We start from the raw sequence: 15123 nt of genomic DNA on the forward strand, positions 1-15123 counted from the left end.
CTACATGGGGCATAGGGCGGGGTGCCAGGCGCACACTGTGCAGGGGGGCGTAGGGGGACGTGGCAGAGGGCACGGCACAGCACAGTGCCAGGGACACACTACATGGGGCATAGGGCGGGGTGCCAGGCGCACACTGTGCTGGGGGGGCGCTTCGCACAGCGGGAAACAAGCTGCACGTTGCCCTCTGCCGCGCGGCTCGTGGGGGTGTGGCGGGAGCACGTGGAGGCGGAGCGCAGCCTCGGTCCCTGCTACGCGCGGTCCCGCGCAGCAGGCTCAGCCCCGACGCAGAAAGGGCGGGACTGCTACAGCTGCCCCGCCCCCTGGCCTCGAGCAGAGGGGAAGCCGCGACCGGATCTCGCGAGAGTTGTCCGGTAGCCCCGCGAGATCTCACCGCCTCCCTCCCACGTCATGTTTTCTCTTTGACAAGCTGCCGCCGCTGCGGAAAGAACGCGGCTCTGGGCCGGGACTCGCCACCCCCGGACCCCGACCAGCTGCCGCTCCGCCTGGACCCCGGTAACTGGCTCCCTCCGCCCCGAATGCGAGCGGTGCGCGTCCCCGGCCTCGGCGCGTCCCCAGCCGGCAGCAGCGGGGTCGGGAGGGCCGAACCCGGCGAGGCGGGCTGGGAGGGTCGGGGCTCCTCAGCGCCGCTTCCGCAGCAGGGTTCAAAGCCCAACTGACTGCCGCCCCCTGGTCCGGCGGGGGCGGGGGCGGGGGCTGCGCCCCCATGGCGCTGTGGGGGGCGGGAGCTGAGCCCCCTTTGGTCAGGGCAAGGCAGGGCAGAAGGGTTAAGCTGTGTATGGGGTGGAGTGAAGGGCAGAAAATGAAGCGAAGCCAGATATTCCCCCTTCCGCTCCCCAGTTCCTGAGCCTTAGGGAGGGAAGTTTCCCTTCAGGACTGGAGGTCTCGTCAAGTCTCTTCTTTTAGACAGTATTAAATATAAGGTACTTTTTTGCTGTATGTTGGAATGAGCTCCACAAGTCCTCTAAGTCTGTGCTCATCTCATGGTAACTATGAAATGATTGTAGCATGTGCAATGTATGTAATTCTGTGTTCTGGGCTGTTCTGGCTGTTGTCATAAAATGAAGGCAGAAATTAATCGTGCAGACTTTTGTTAATGACATGTACGACCTTAAGTGTTGTACACATCTCCCGACCTGTTGTCTGAGTTGTGTAGCACCCTGTGGCTTGTTGGCTGGCTTCCAACTGCAATAGAGAGAAAGTATTCTCGTACTTTTATTTCCAAATTATTTTTTTCATGACCTTAGTTGAATGGTGCCATAATGGCTCATTTTGGCCTGCATGCAGCTTTTTCTATGTTCTCTAAATAGACTGCTTTTGGGGTGTGTTCTAGACATATTTGTCCTCATCTTGCACCCCACTTAGCAGGGTGTTGAGGTGTAGAGCCTCCTTATCCCTGTTTGACCTGTTCTTTCCTGTGTTGATAATAACATACCTGAGCAGGTTGTCTTTTTCTGGGCTGCATAACTCATGAGTAGGGATATGATTTTGTCTCATAAATTTTGGTGAAATTTCATAGTAGAGGTGCAGGGGAAAAAAATCAAGGAAAGGGTGGAGATTGGAGGGTAGGAGAGAAGGACACTCCCACAGGCAGCTCCTGTATTGTAAGGCTGGGTCAGGTTTCCCCCCTCTGGATGTCCCAGTTGGTTGCAGTGTTTATCCTTGAATCCAGTAGCTGTGGAGGTTACCAATCAATAGCAAGGGCTACTCAGTGACTGGGAACTTGCCCAGTGTAACCTCTGGTCACGACTGCCTCTTGTGATTGACCTTCTTATCAAGCCAGTTTAAATGCCTCTATGTGGCTATAGTAGTATTCCCTGTTAGAAGGTGGGAAATGATTTACTATATTTACAAAGAGCCTACTGTGCATGAGGGTTTTTTTTTTAATACTAGTGATAAGATACATTGTCTGTGAAGATCTTTCATCCTGAAGGATCTCAGTTCTTTAGGACTCTCTCTATATCATGGAAGTTAGTGTATAAACATAGTTGTAGTATGAAATATTTGAGGCTGGAAATGCAAAAGTTAAGGTTCACAGTAACCTTAACTTGTCTACGTTGTACAAACAGTACCTAATCTATCTCTCAAATACACTTGTTCCACACTGAAGTGAATAGGAATAGTGCATATAGGAGGACAGAACTGGAACCCACTGGATCTTAAAGTACAATTAATTACTATTCTAAAATACTGTTTTGGTGTAATGTAGGTGAGTAATGATTGCTATAAAATCTTATTTTTACTTCCTGACTCTGGAGCTGTTTAAAAGTGTGACTGACATTAGCTTATATTTCCATGCATTTCGGTTTTTAGAAGGAGGAAGGAGACTATCTACTGTTTTCTCTGCATACTGCCATAGTTGGACTACACAGCTGTAGAACCCCACAATGAAACGGGCACAAAAGCATACAGTTCTAAACTTAGTAGCAGTTTCATGCTGCACATGAATATTAGTTTGTCAGCCAGTTATAATTGTTAAAAAATTATCACTCTTATGTAACTTAACATTCCAAAAAAACTCTTACCTTTGGTATAATGGATGAAAAGTTTCAGCAAAAAAGAACCTTTTTTTGTTAGAAAACTCTCAACAGGATTTGAAAACTGATAACTCTACTTGCTCCAGGCTGATAAAAGATAAGGGGGTGGGAGGAAGCAGTGAATTGTAGTGTGTCTGATTTGATTAAAAGACCAGTTCCCCTGCCTCCAGCGACTGGATAGAGCAAGGGTAATACAATTCTTACCATGGTTTTGTCCTGGGACCCTGCTTAGGGGCTTCATCTTTTGTGTTGGCTTCTGGTTAGTATGTGTCTGATAAACTTGAAGCCCTTTCTAGCTGTTGGCAGGGAACCCCTTGCTTCGCTTTGCCCAGACTTGAGGGGTGTGTGTGTATGTGTGTGTATGGCAGGTGTCTCTGCTGCTCAACTCTTCTCCTTTTCTTCTTGCTGCTACCTTTGGATTTCTGCTACTCCTTTCTGAGTTTCAGTTCTTTGGGTAACTCCACTACTTTGAGCTCACTTCCTCTAGTTTTATGTGGGCAGATGGGTGTTTTCAAGCCTTGATTATGAGCAGGTGAAAACAAGAGATTGGGTGGGGTGGAGTTTAATATATTAATGATTTGTAAAAGAGGAGTGAACTTGAAGACCAAGTTATTTAGGTTAGTCAAGACTAAAGAACTCCAGAGGGACCTCGAAAACTTAGGTGATGAGCCTTGTGAAGACAGATGAAATCTTATATTGGTAAGTGGAAGGAATATCTTGAATCAGGATGTCAGTAATTCACCCAACATGTACTGCTCTGTGGACTAAACCTACTAGCCGCTGTGAAAAATACTTGGCATTATGCCTTAAGGGTACACCCCCTGCAATTTAAACAAATAAACTCTGTGTAAGCCTGAAAACTTGTCTTTCTTACCAACAGAAGTTGGTCCAATAAAAGATATTACCTCACCCATCTTGTCTCTCTAATATGATCAATACGGCTACAACAGTACTGCGTACAAATAAAAAAATTGTATATTATCGCTAGGGCTGTCAAGCGATTTAAAAAATTAATCACAATTAATTGTGCGATTAATCGCACTGTAAAACAATAATAGAATACCATTTATTTAAATATTTGTGGATGTTTTCTACATTTTCAAATATTGATTTCAGTTACAACACAGAATACAAAGTGTACAGTGCTTGCTTTATATTTTTTGATTACATGTATTTGCACTGTAGAAAAAACAAAAGTAATATTATTTTTCAGTTAACCTAATACAAGTACTGTAGTGCAATCTCTTTATGATAAAAAATTGAAATTACAAATATAGAATTATGTACCAAAAAAATAACTGCACTCAAAAACAAAACAATGTAAAACTTTAGAGCCTACAAGTCCACTCAGTCCTACTTCTTCAGCCAATCGCTCAGACAAACAAGTTTGTTAACATTTGCAGGAGTAAATGTTGTCCATCTCTTGTTTACAATAGTCACCCGAAAGCGAGAACAGGCATTTGCATGGCACTGTAGTAGCTGGCATTGTAAGATATTTGCATGCCAGATGTGCTAAAGATTCATATGTCCCTTCATACTTCAGCCATCATTCCAGGGGACATGCATCCATGCTGATGATGGGTTCTGCTCAATAACGATTCAGAGCAGTGTGGACTAGCACATGTCCATTTTCATTATCTGAGTCAGATGCCACCAGCAGAAGGTTGAGTTTCTTTTCTGATGGTTCAGATTCTATAGTTTCCGCATCAGAGTGTTGCTCCTTTAAGACTTCTGAAAGTATGCACCACACCTTGTCCCTCTCAGATTTTGGAAGGCACTTCAGATTCTTAAACCTTGGGTCAAGTGCTGTAGCTATCTTTAGAAATCTCACATTGGTACCTTCTTTGTGTCTTGTCAAATCTGCAGTGAAAGTGTTTTTAAAATAAACAACATGTGCTTGGTCATCATCCAAGACTGCTATAACATTAAACACATGGCAGAATGCAGGTAAAACAGAGCAAGGGACATACAATTCTCCCCCAAGGAGTTCAGTCACAAATTTAATGCGTGCTTTCTTTTTTTAAAGAGCGCCATCAGCATGGAAGCATGTCCTCTGGAATGGTGGCTGAAGCATAAAGGGGCATATGAATGTTTGGCATAACTGACACGTAAATACCTTGCAATGCCGGCTACAAAAGTGCCATGTAAGTGCCTGTTCTCACTTTCTGGTGACACTGTAAATAAGAAGAGGGCAGCATTATCTCCTGTAAATGTAAACAAATTTGTTTTAGCGATTGGCTGAATAAAAAGTAGGACTGAGTGAACTTTGTTTTGTGTTTGAGTGCAGTTATGTAACAAAAAAAATCTACATTTGTAAGTTGCACTTTCACGACAGAGATTGCACTACAGTACTTGTATGAGGTGAATTAAAAAGTACTGTTTTATCATTTTTACAGTGCAAGATCTGTCATAAAAATAATATACACTTTGATTTGAATTACAACACAGAATACTATATATATATATATATATGAAAATGTAGAAAAACATCCGAAATATTTAATTTCATTTGGTATTCTATTGTTTAACTGTGATTAAAACCATGATTAATTTTTCTGAGTTAATCGCGAGAGTTGTCTGCAATCAATCGACAGCCCTAATTATCACATATTCAGTTATAACATTATCAACTCTGTCTCCTCTTTGTATCTTTCTTCTTCTCCCCCATAATTTCTCCGCTGTACTAATGTTTTCTAACATTTTGGAATCAATTGCTCCCTCTTTTGCCCATCCAGTTGCCCCTCCAGACTCCCATTACCCCACATTTTACCAGACATCTAATATAGAACTAAAATGATTAGGTAATAAGAAAAATGTTGAGGGGAATGCCTGGGAAAGAAGCCAGAAGCCCAGCAACTGGGAGCAGGTAGGAATCTACTAGGGCAGTGGTTCTCAACGAGGTTACAGGTACCCCTGGAGATACGCAGAGGTCTTTCATGGGGTACATCAGATCATCTAGATATTTGCGTAATTTTACAACAGGCTAAATAAAAAGCACTAGCGAAGTCAGTACAAACTAAAATTTCATAGAGACAATGACTTGTTTATACTGCTCTATATACCATACACTGAAATGTAAGTAAGATATTTATATTCCAATTGATTTATTTTATAATCTGGTAAAAATGAGAAAGTAAGCCATTTTTTTTCAGTAATAGTGTGCTTTGACACTTCTGTATTTTTATTTGTGATTTTGTAAGTAAGTTTTAAATTAGGTGTAACTTAGGGTATGCAAGACAAATAAGACTTCTGAAAGGGGTACAGTAGTCTGGAAAGGTTGAGAGACACTGTACTAGGGTGCTGTCCCTAGACTATAAATGGTGCTCCTATCACTTGCATCAGCCTTTAGGTCGGTTTTCAAACTTTTTGAGCTGAGCCCCCTCTTTGAGTTATGCCCCCCCAACCTAGACCAAAAAAAGACAAGTGCAAAAATATGCTTGATAGCCCATTTATAAACCTAACGGAGATCTTGACATAACTTTAATTGAATTATGTACACTTGTAAATTTTAAATACACAGATACCAGGGTGGATAAAAATCAATTTTTTTTAAAACAAAAAAAAAATCAGACTTTTTTATAGGTTTCTTCCTCAAAAAGCATTTATCTAAAGATCATTTTAATTACGATACATTATAGCTTAAAGATATCTCATCATGGAATAGGGATTATAAATTCTAATTCTATTGTATGAGACAATATATTCATGTAATGTTTAAGAAAAGTTTTGTAAATGAGTTCCAATAGTTCATGGATTAGAGACCCAATTTTATGGAGTTCCAGGGTCTTCTGTATAGATTATTTAGGTTAATTGTTCTACCCAATGGGACTCAGTGCTCAGTCTAGAAGATACCATCAGAGATGCTTAGTTTTGCAGTTCTCAAACTGTGGATTTGTGTCTCCAGAGATAACATGCTTGTTAACAGCAAAAATGTTTTAAATAAATAAATAAAATAATACAGAGAGGTGAGAAATAACAGACCTCAACCCTATTGTCCCTCTGCAAATTTGTGTACACAGATTCAATCCCAAACCTCTCTAAAAGTGCAAAGCTTCAAAAAGTTCAATGACTAAAAGATTTTGTTGGGGGTGGAATAGATAAATGTGAGAAGTGACAGGCAGTAGAAACAAAAGTGAAACTGTTTGAGCAGCACATTCCAGAAGTCCTGAGGTCTTTCTGAGTGTAGCCTTCATTGATTTGAGATCTACCATACTATTCTCTCACTAGAAGGTAAAACCTATAATGGCAGCAGGCCATAAGAGACCCAGTTTGGGAATATTTTAATGAAGTTCCTCTACCTGCGGGTAAGACAGGCATGCGTGAAAAATGCAAACAGTGCAACAAAGAAATACAAGGCTTGGTTGCCCAAATGAAACAACATCACGAGAAGTGTTTCTTCTCAGGAGGAAGCTGCGCTGAAGATGATGAAAGGAACATGTCTGAACATGCAGGATCTTCAGGTTGGTAAACATTTTTATTCCTTACTTTCTTAAGGCCTGCCTGTCTTCCTTTCTGGACTATTCTTGAATTCTCATGTTTGAGCAAAAAATATAGTTGTTACTCAATGGTACTGTGGCGGGTTTGGTCACAGAGACCCCCTTGGGACTGTCATCTGACGTGCTGAAACTACCTCTGAGCCTGTTTTCCCTGCCAGCTGGTGACTCCAGAACCCTGTCTTGTTGAGCCAGACATGCTATTCCACTGCAACACAGACCCAGGGTCTGAACCACGCCCCCAAACCTGCAGACTTTAACCAAAACTGCTCAGCAGGTTTCCTGTCTCCAGCACCCAGATACCCAACTCCCAATGGGATCCAAACCCCAAATAAATCTGGTTTACTCTGTATAAAGCTTATATAGGGTAAACTCATAAATTGTCCGCCCTCTATAACACTGATAGAGGGAGATGCACAGCTGTTTTCTCCCCCAGATATTAATCACTTACTCTGGGTTAATTAATAAACAAAAGTGATCTTATTAAGTATAAAAAGTATGATTTAAGTGGTTTTAGTAATAACACAGAACAAAGTAAGTTACCAAGCAAAATAAAACAAAACATGCAAGTCTAAGCCTAATACATTAAGAAACTAAATACAGGTAAATCTCAATCTTAGAGATGTTCAAATAAGCTTCTCTGACAGACTAGACACCTTTCTAGTGTCTTTCTAGTCTGGGCACAATTCTTTCCCCTGGTACAGTTCTTGTTAGTTTCAGCTCAGGTGGTAACTAGGGGATTTCTCATGACTGGCAATCTTCTTTGTTCTGTTCCACCCCCTCTTACAGCTTTGGCCCAAGGCGGGAATCTTTTGTCTCTCTGCATCCCCACCCCTCCTTCTAAATGGAAAAACACCAGGTTTAAAATGGATTTCAGTACCAGGTGACATGGTCGCACGTCCTGTTAGACCCCAAGCTGCCATTCTTTCTGGCCTAACTCACATAAACACAGGAAGGCTTACAAGTAAACTGAGCCATTTACAACCAATTGTCCTGGTTAATGGGAACCATCATTAATGGCCCACACTTAGAATAGTTACATTAGGACTTTAGAGTAATACATCATATTTCCAGCTTCACATACAAGAATGATACATTCATACAAATAGGATGAACACACTCAGTAAACTATAAGCTTTGTATGATACCTTACAAGAGACCTTTTGCATGAAGCATATTCCAGTTACATTATATTCACGCTCATTAGCATATTTTCATAAAACATGTAGTGCAACATCACAGGTACTATCATTTTAGATCCAGTTGAGATAAAAAAATAAATATCTGAAATAGGCAGATCTTCCTTTTACAATTTCACCTTTAAAGTAGTACTGAGTATCAGTGAATGCAATGAGGCATACTAAATGCGCAGTATGGTAATAATAATTAAATAACTGGATTGATTTACTTTGTTTAGGAGAATCCATCCTCAACATACAGGATTCTGAAGACTATCCACCTTCAAGATCACCATCATTTTCTATAGTTTGAGTTATCTGCTAATGATAGTGTTTCAGTCACATCATATATGTCACATAGCCACAGTATATCACCTGCAGAAAAAAGAAAAAAAACAAACTCCATCATCCAGAAACAGCCATAGATAAGTTTGTGATAAGAACCAGCAGATTAGAAAAAGAGGTAATTGATGAAAAAATTGCCTGGTTTGTTTGTGCAACAAACTCTCCTTTCCGTATGATTGAGAACCCACACTTAATTAACATGGTTCAGTCATTAAGACCAGGATACAGTCCACCCAACAGAGCAGATGTCGCAGGCAAACTGCTGGATAAAGTGTATGAAAGAGCAATTGAGCAGTGTGCCAAAGGTCTAGAAAAATTGTTAACCTGAGTCTTGATGAGTGGAGCAATGTCCACAATGATCCTCTTGTGTGTGCTTGTGTGACAACAGAAGAAGGGAATGTCTTCCTTACAGAAACAATTGATACATCAGGAAATGCGCACACAGCAGAATATTTACAAGAAGTAGCAGTAAAAGCTATAACAAACTTTGAAAAAAAAATTCAAATGTCTAGTACGCAGCTTGGTCACAGAGAATACTGCAAATGTATCCAAGATGAGAAGAAATTATTTAGAAGAGAGAGAAGAGAGTCACAAGCTAATAACATACAGTTGCAGTGTTCATTTGATGCACCTCCTAGCCAAAGACTTCAGTGTTCCAGAAATAAAGACTAATGTTGAAATTGCAAAATACTTCCGTAACAACCACTTCGCAGCAGCTGCTCTGAAAAAAGTGGGAGGAACCAAGCTAACTCTTTCACAAGATGTGTGATGGAACTCAGTAGTGGACTGTTTTGAACACTATCTCAAAAACTTGCCTAATCTGATGACAGTTCGTGAACAAAATTGTGAAAAAAAAGATGGCACTGTCACAGCCAAAGTTCTCAAAATTGGGCTTAAGAGAAAGGTTGAACACATACTGAGTACCCTGAAGCCTATTTCTATAGCCTTGAACAAAATGCAGGGAAATAGCTGTTTTATTGCTGATGCTGTTGACATTTGGAAGGAACTGAATGGCTATCTTAAAAAGAGAAATATGCAATGACAGAGTTAAATTACAAGCATTAAAAAAACAAATGGGACAAGCACCATCTGCAGCTCACTTTCTTGCAAGTATTCTCAATACTTGGTACCTGGGTCAAACCTTTTCCTCTTCAGCTGCTGGATGTCGATGTCATAGCCAACTCAACTATCATCCCTCCATAATGCCAACTATAATAAACTTCAGAGCTAAGGGTGAACCATTCAAGAAATATGTTTGTTGATGATTTAAAGAAAGTCACACCGGTGAACTGGTGGAAGTCACTTAAGTGCTTGGATTCAGAGACTGTTGAAGTGATAATCTCACTTTTAACAGCAGTAGCTTCTTCTGTCAGTGTAGAAATATTTTCTTCCTTTGGACTAATTCATTCCAAACTGAGAAATCGTTTGGGACCTGAAAAAGCAGGAAAGCTTGTTTTCCTTTTCCAGATTATGAAGAAACAGGAAAATGAAGGTGAAGATGACTGTTAGCTGTGGAAGCCAATATTTTAAGTTTCTTATGTTGAGCTGGCTGACATAGTGGATTTTAACTTTTTTTAATATTTCATTCAGCTATTTTAGTTCAAAACAATTTTAACAAAAACAAACCTGATTTTAAAAAACTTGAATGTTTAACTACATACAAAAATTCATATGCATTTTTTGTTAAAATATTATGTTTGCTGTTGAAGAAAAAAATCCAGAACACACAACATTGTTGTTTTGATTAAATAAAACCATTTAAATATCTGTCTGGTGGTGTTCTCCTAATACAGCATGTCAAGAAAATCCTCCCAATATTAATGATTAACCTGTTGAATTGGAGATAGTTCACCTCCCAATGACTTCATAAATATCTGTTTCAATTACCTTTGGTGAGTGGTCCCCAACTTTTCTGTGGGAATAGCATATTGCTATTGCATATTGCTATTCTCAGAGGACTGTGGCGGGCGCTGGACACAATGCTGCTGAGAAGCGGCAGCGCCAAGAAGCACTGCTGCCGAAATGCCGGCGAGAAACGGCAACGCTTCTTGGTGGCATTTCGGCGGGCGGTGTCCTGTGGGCTCCCAAAAATGCCCCGGCAGGCACCATGGCACCCACAGGCACTGGGTTGGGTACCACTGCCTTTGGTAAATGAAATAACGAAACAATTATTCATTTTCTGATATAGCTGTAAAACTAATCTGAAAAGTTTTCAAAATACTATACATTTTTAAAGTGATTTATGTACCTTCTAAAAATGAAACCTACGTCTATCTCTGAGTTGTGAAGAATATGTATTAAGGTTATAACAACCAGCAAGAATGCACTTTTATGTAGAAATCTATGATTAAATTGAGTCTTCCTTACTAGTTATTTAAATCAAATCCACCGTGACAGATATTTACCAATTAATGTGAAGAGTGTGCCTGTTTCTCGGCAGACAGTTTATAAATTTGTGGGGAGATTTTTGAAAATGACACTCTGAGGTTGTCCTCCACTTCCAGGCTCGAACAGTACTTTTGTCTTTAGCACAGCAAGTGCAGAGTCTCTGATTTCGCACAGATAAGATGAACCAAACGGTAAAAGAATTTTGATCGCGCCCTTTTGACAAAGCTGGATATTTTGAACCAACTTTCAACCCAAAGTCCCCCAAATACTGTTTTTTAAATCGAATGTCCAGTGTCCTATCACTCTGAAGAGCAGTCAGCTTCTTCTGAATGCCATTTGAGAGATGGGACAGGGTCTGTGCCTCAGCTAGAAAAGATTGGAAAATCCAGTCATTCAGGGGTGCATTTCCTTTGGGAAAATATCCAAACTGGCTCTGAGACAAGTCAAGTGATTCTTGATTGGGTTCTCAACACTCAATAGTTCAGATTCTGTTTAGTCAATAGTGTCAGGTAACGACAGGAATGGAACGCTTAAACCAGTTTCAATCTTCGTTTTCCAGTGAATGTTTCTCTTGAATGCTGATATCTTGTTGTGCAGGTCAAAAATAGTACTTTCCGCTCCTTGTGATGAGACATTTAGAGAATTCAGTTTGTCAAAAATATCAGCAAGGTAAACCAAAAGAACAAAACAGTGGGGATCATACAGTGACTGTGTTGCTGAAATTCAAATCTAGTAGAAAAAATCGGACTTTGTTTCAAGTTCATAAACATGTTGCAACACTTTCTGTCCGGGTAGACAACTGACTTCAATGTGAAACAAAAAAAAAATCACTATATCAATATAGTAGAAACAGTACAACCTCCCTCCCACTCCCCAGTGTCGGTGCAGTTATGTTAGTGTCAAGATTCATTAGATTGACGTAGCTTATTCCCCTTCCTGTATGTCAATAAGAGTTTGTCCACATGCGAAAGCTTTTTTTTTTCTGTATAAATTTGTTTCCACACAAGATTTTAAAATTTACCTGTCATCTTATCTATCTTCTGCTTTCCAAGTGACAGGCAAGAAAGCCCAGAACCTCCCAAAAGGACCACATAGATGCATCCCTATTTTGGGTTAACTATATACTTCTGGCAGTTCTCCCCCTTCTTTACCATGGGATGTTGCTTCACATCTGGATCAGTCTCCGTTTACATGTGTGCTCTTTGCTGCGCCAGGATCACCTTGACTGGATGTTGCCTCTCTGTTTAAATGTTGACGCACACCCAGGTTTACCCCTTTTGAGATTCCAGTTTATGGTGAGTTCATACCCCCAGAATCACATACTCATTATAGCAGCCAGGCCCTGTGCCTCTATGTGGTCCTGTTGAGAGGTTTTGGGCTTTCTTGCCCTTTTAGGAGAGGGGAATGTCCAGTCGTATCTTAACAGTAGTCACTAGAATATCAAGAGAGGAGTAGCTATTTGAGCAAAGGTGGGAGATGGGTCACTCCTGGGACAAGTCCCAAAGCAAAGGAACTCTAGCAGAATTCTAAAAAGTCAGACCAAAACAAAACCTCCAGTAACGCTCTCACTACCTCCACTTATTCTGAGGAACTGGACTAGATTTTTGCTACAGTGGACACAACCAAACCTTGGCATGGTGTTCTGGATAGTTTGGTCACAGCACCAGAAGGCCACATTAAAGAATCATGGACCCCAACTGGGAGATTTCCCTAGATAGCCAAGACCTCTAGCACGCCAAACTCAGAAGAAGCAACAGTGCCAGAGATGTCTCCCAAAACTCAGGCAGAGAGACAGCCTGAAAGTGCTGTGGAGGGGACTTCTTCTAGTAGGTAGTAGTTGCTGTATTACAGTACAGCTATATGGAAGAACTAAACAATTTTTGTTCTGGGTACTGGCTGGCCACTGTCTTGTTGGATGTGCTCCACTTGCTTGGGTTTTATTCTTCCGCCTTGTGTGCTCAAAATGACATGTATGCCAGAGACTTTAAGATCCAAAGTATTGTTTTTCTGAAATATCAAATCTCACACCCACTGACTGAATGTGGTGACCTTCAGATGGCAGTTGTCACATGCTCTACATATTTTGGGGAACTCTCATGTTGGTAGTCCACCACTGCAGCTCCAGGTGAGATCTGTACAGATTTTTAGGAAAGTAGCTAAACCACTGTTGGTTATCCCAGTTCTGCATCAGTGTCCAGTCACAGCACACAGTGCTAACTGGCTGAGCCCAGACACAGTATTCTAGTGAGTGAAGCTGCTCTGGAAAAATGTCATTCAGAAATAACTGTTCTTTCATCCTACTTCTCCTTCAGCAGTTTCCTTGCGATGTTACTATGGCTGTCTCTTAACTCCTCCATAGCAATCCAGCTGTGTAACTGCCAATATATTTAGAGCAGCCTGTTCATATTAATGATTATCAGGATCGAGGCATGCAGGAGTTTGAATATAGTGCTGGCTTGCAAAAGCCAGATGAATTATTGGATGACATGAAGAATGAATCATGGGGGTCAAAGAGAGCCCAAGTCCTGGAATTCCATCAGGTTCTGGTAGATATCCCAAAAGAAGCCATGAGAAAAATCCCAGAATGCATAGATCCTGGTGGTGAAACATTACATCATAGGATATCTACCCAGAATGCTGTGTGCATATTTCAGAAAAATGTGGAGTTGTGTGGACTCAGTGATTCAACAGGGAAGTAGCTTATGCTGGCCTAAACAAATCAGTGTGGATGCACTCTTTTGTGATGATGATACCTATATTGTTAAAGTGGAAAAACACATACCTGTGTATACAGCCCTTAAGCTATACTGGTATAAGGCATCTTTTATGCTGATGTAACTAGCTCCATGCTGGAGGGGATTGTACTGGTAGAACTATTTTGGTTTTTAAAAAGAATCGCATCCCTAATCAAAATTGTTATAATGGTACAAAATCTGTGTGTGGACCAGGCCTTAAATCCTCAGCCTGTTTTCCTTTTGGAAGGGGTTGGGGGAGAAGCAGCATTTGCTTTGCTTCTCCTCCCCCCCCACCCCCCACTTCAGATCTCTGGACTGCTGGAAGTGTAGAGTACACTGTTCTGTCCTTCCTCCTTTCTCATCCTCCTGGCTCCTGCAGGAGGATGTCTTTTTGTTGATCTATCGCTTTTCCAGTCTGTTTTTAAATCTGCTCATAGTTTTAGCAACAAGCACCAGTGTGAAATTGACCTCATTCTTGTTGTTTTCACTGCTGCTACTGTGGTTCTGAAGGGCAGCACAGAAAACAGATATGATTATTCAGTTTTCAGTTTGCTGCAGCTTGGCAAAGCTATGAGCAGCAGTGACAGCACTGGAGCTGTCTGAAGACTATTTTGCAAAATAGTATTAATCAGTTTACTCTTGGTTCACATTTGGAAAATTATTTTAAGAGTTTTTTAATGAAAGCATAGGCCTTAGGAATGTGAGAAGTACAACTTTTCTGTGTAGACGTGGCCTTAGATTTTACACAATTTTTTGACACTTGTATGGGAAAGATTGCTGCTACTCAAGGCCAAGTTGGAGGATGAATTCTTCAGTACCTGATTTGAACTAATCGAACATGTTGTTGGGTTCTGTACTAACAACCATTCAGATAAAAGACCTGGGTGTCATTCTGGATAGCTAACTACAAACATCTGCTCAAAAATAAGAAATCAGTCCATTAATAATGGCTTGTTGGAGGGGTATATGGGTATGGAACACTCTGCAGCTTTTTTTATAGATAAATATATAACAAATTCCATAACTGATCATATCAGTGTCCTCTGTCTGTCATTTGTCATCTTAGATTGAAAATCCTTGGAGCAGGGACTGCATAACTTTCCATGTGGCCACAGGGAGGCCCAAATTCTGATTGGGGGCATTTATGCACTACTGCAGTTTAAAAGTATGTAATTAGGTAGTATAAAGATTAGGATAGAAAATAGCTTTGAAAATATTATACCATCATAAAAACCACTGCTTATTCTCAATGGAATGCTGTATTCAATTTTTTATACTATCTTAAATATAACATATAGCATAAAAAGGAGCCCAGAGAGGGCAACCTAAATGATCAGAGGCTTGGAAAGAATTCCATATGAAGAGAATAATAAGATTTTGGACTGTTTAGAGAGAGGAGATTAATAAGAGGGGACATGATTTAAATATA

General features: G+C 40.6%; 1 protein-coding gene across 1 annotated transcript in view; it reads left to right on the forward strand.

Moving 5' to 3' along the window:
* Window positions 1-391: 391 nt before the first annotated feature.
* HERC1 (HECT and RLD domain containing E3 ubiquitin protein ligase family member 1) overlaps window positions 392-15123 on the forward strand; it is a 213642-nt gene continuing 198910 nt past the window's right edge. The window contains exon 1 of the mRNA XM_084641722.1: window positions 392-513. The gene's annotated coding sequence lies outside the window, so the exon portion shown is untranslated. The remainder of the gene's footprint in view (window positions 514-15123) is intronic.

Source organism: Lepidochelys olivacea, assembly GCF_965140295.1.
Source record: "Lepidochelys olivacea isolate rLepOli2 genome assembly, chromosome: 10".
In the NCBI taxonomy this organism is placed as follows: Eukaryota; Metazoa; Chordata; order Testudines; family Cheloniidae; genus Lepidochelys; species Lepidochelys olivacea.